Genomic DNA, 3,579 nt, shown 5'->3' with positions numbered 1-3,579 from the left:
GTTTACAAGGTCATCCAGATCCTCCTGTAGGGTATCCCTGTCCTTCTCTAAATTAGCAATACCTCCCAGCTTTGTATCATCTGCAAACTTTATTAGCACACTCCCACTTTTTGTGCCCAGGTCAGTAATAAAAAGATTAAATAAGATTGGTCCCAAAACTGATCCTTGAGGAACTCCACTGGTAACCTCCCTCCAACTTGACAGTTCACCTTTCAGTAGGACCCGTTGTAGTCTCCCCTTTAACCAATTCCCTATCCACCTTTCAATTTTCCTATTGATGCCCATCTTATCCAATTTAACTAATAATTCCCCATGTGGCACAGTATCAAACGCCTTACTAAAATCTAAGTAAATTAGATCCACTACGTTTCCTTTATCTAAAAAATCTGTTACTCTCTCAAAGAAGGAGGTCAGGTTGGTTTGGCACGATCTACCTTTTGTAAAACCATGTTGTATTTTGTCCCATTTACCATTGACTTCAATGTCCTTAACTACCTTCTCCTTCAAAATTTTTTCCAAGACCTTGCATACTACAGATGTCAAACTAACAGGCCTATAATTACTTGGATCACTTTTTTTCCCTTTCTTAAAAATAGGAACTATGTTAGCAATTCTCCAATCATACGGTACAACCCCTGAGTTTACAGATTCATTAAAAATTCTTGCTAATGGGCTTGCAATTTCTTGTGCCAATTCTTTTCATATTCTTGGATGAAGATTATCTGGGCCCCCCGATTTAGTCCCATTAAGCTGTTTGAGTTTCGCTTCTACCTCAGATATGGTGATGTCTACCTCCATATCCTCATTCCCATTTATCATGCTACCATTATCCCTAAGATCCTCTTTAGTCTTATTAAAGACTGAGGCAAAGTATTTGTTTAGATATTGGGCCATGCCTAGATTATCCTTGACCTCCACTCCATCCTCAGTTTTTAGCGGTCCCACTTCTTCTTTCTTTGTTTTCTTCCTATTTATATGACTATAGAACCTTTTACTATTGGTTTTAATTCCCTTTGCAAGGTCCAACTCTACTTGACTTTTAGCCTGTCTCACTTTATCCCTACATATTCTGACCTCAATAAGGTAGCTTTCCTTACTGATCCCTCCCTTCTTCCACTCCCTATATGCTTTCTGCTTTTTCTTAATTACCTCTCTAAGATGCTTGCTCATCCAGCTTGATCTACAACTCCTGCCTATGAATTTTTTCCCCTTTCTTGGGATGCAGGCTTCCGATAGCTTCTGCAGCTTTAATTTAAAATAATCCCAGGCCTCCTCTACCTTTAAACCCATAAATTCTTCAGTCCAATCCACTTCCCTAACTAATTTCCTTAATTTTTGAAAGTCAGCCCTTTTGAAATCAAAAACCCTAGTTGCAGATTTATTTTTGTTAATCCTTCCATTCAGTTTGAACTGAATTAGCTCATGATCACTTGAGCCAAGATTATCCCCTACAACCATTTCCTCTATGAGGTCCTCATTACTCACCAGCAGACAGTGATTTTGATTCTTTCTTTTATACCTCTATCACTAGCCAAGTGATAAGAATACACCTAAATTCTTAGAGTACAGGCCTTTGCAGACAGGCCTGAATATCTATATCCTAACAATTCAGGGTGAATCTGGTCCCCTTGAGATCGAAGGCAAAATTACCAACAGAGCCAGGAGTTCACCCTAAATCCGCACGTAGTGACTTAAATAAATGCCCTGATTTTTGTCTGAAGTTGTGAATATTGACTAAATATCTGTATTTCAACTGTAGTTACACCTGGGTAACTCCAACTAGGCAAAATGCTTTCAGCCTAGGTAGCTGGTTGGGAAGGGCCTATTAGGGCAATAAGCCATTGTGGGAAAAGATTGGCCTTAAGAGAAACTTATCTCCCACCTGGTGAGCTTCCCTGAGAATGCTTCAGACAGCCTATATGTAATGGATGCTATGACTCTACAAGGCCATGTGATCAGGCCACATAACTCTGGACTCTATCTTGGAGAGTATGTAATTTTCCACAAACTATTCTGGAAACCAAGTTTAGAAACAAAGAGTTCCCGCCATAGGATAAAGCTATATAAGGCAGGGAATGACATCATCGGTGTTTCTTCAATCCCCACTCAAGAGGACACCTAGATTGTTAATAACCATAAATATTTTCCATATTATTTGTTATAAAGTATGCAACCCCCTCACTGTGTTTCTCTCCCTTCACAGGCACCTTGAGCATTTCTGAGTCGTATCGATGCATCAACTACTTCATGGCAGCTTTCAGCCTCACCCCCTCTGATCCTTCAACATTTATCCTAATGGGTATCCCTGGCCTGGAGGCTGCCCACCTCTGGATTTCCTTCCCTTTCTCTACATTCTACATTATCAGCCTGTTGGGAAATTTCACACTTCTGTGTGTTGTATGTAAGGAGCAAACCCTGCATAAGCCAATGTACCAGCTGCTCTGCATGCTAGCGCTTACAGACATTGCTACACCTACATTCATTGTGCCAAAGACACTGGGCATATTTTGATTCAATTTGCAAGGCATTCTGTGGCTGGCTGCCTCACCCAGATGTTCTTCCTCCACACGGTTTCTGTTATGCACTCAGCCGTCCTCGTGGTAATGGCCTTTGGTCGCCACATTGCCATATGTAACCCTCTGAGATATGCCACCATCCTCAGCAATGCACAAATAGGTAAGCTAGGGCTTGTAGGTTTGATAAGAGCTATTCTCTTCATTCTGCCCCTACCCCTGCTCATGAGTCAATAGCCATTCTGTTCCAACCGCATTATCCTCCACACAGAATGTGAGTTCATAGCTGTGAAGAAGATGGCATGTGGGGACATCACAGTCTCCAGAATATACGGCTTGGTGCTAATGTTTGTAATCAATGGGTTGGACCTGACGCTCATTGCCCTGTCCTACGGTTTGATCATTATGGCCGTCCTCAGAATCTCCTCTCATAAAGCCCACCAGAAAGCTCTCAACACTTGCACAGCCCACATCTGTGTGATGCTGACATATTATATGCCTGGACTCTTCTCCAATCTCACACACCGGTCTCAAGGCATCGCTCCCCATGTTCACGTCATTTTGGCTGACCTCTATCTCCTCATCCCTCCCATGCTCAACCCTATCATTTATGGGGTCAAAATCAAAGAGCTTCGTGACAAAGTAGGCAAATACACCTGCAGAAGGTGAATTCCTGGGGCCACTGACTTGAAACCTGTGTGACAACAGGGGGAAATCATATCTGCTCTTTAATCAAGGCACTTTGTCCCAGTTTGGTTGAGCGAAGCATTGTGGAAGTTCACAGTCTGAGAATTTCCTCCAATCCAATATCTTATCATTCCATCACTAAACACTGCTCTCTTCATTGCTGAGTTCCCTTTCTCTGACCATCAACTGACCTCTTTTATTGTCAACCATCAGCCTCCCTCCCCACAAACCCTGTTACTCAGCCTTTCCATGACTCTAAGGCTATGTCTACTCTACCACAGGAAGTCAACCTTCTCTATGCAACTCCAGCTACGTGAATAAGGTGTCTGGAGTCTCTGTACCTTTAGGTTGAGTTACCCCCGGGTCTACACTGTGTGTG

The 3,579-nt window shown here is 42.4% G+C and overlaps 1 pseudogene; it reads left to right on the top strand.

Annotated features, from left to right (window-relative positions):
- Positions 1–2,211: 2,211 nt before the first annotated feature.
- On the top strand, positions 2,212–3,182 carry LOC140917249 (olfactory receptor 52D1-like; annotated as a pseudogene).
- The last annotated feature ends 397 nt before the right edge of the window (positions 3,183–3,579 follow it).

The sequence above is a fragment of the Lepidochelys kempii genome, chromosome 1 (genome assembly GCF_965140265.1).
Source record: "Lepidochelys kempii isolate rLepKem1 chromosome 1, rLepKem1.hap2, whole genome shotgun sequence".
Taxonomy (NCBI): domain Eukaryota; kingdom Metazoa; phylum Chordata; order Testudines; family Cheloniidae; genus Lepidochelys; species Lepidochelys kempii.
The sequence above is the reverse complement of the archived record's forward strand: the minus strand, read 5'-3'. Positions and strand labels throughout refer to the sequence as shown.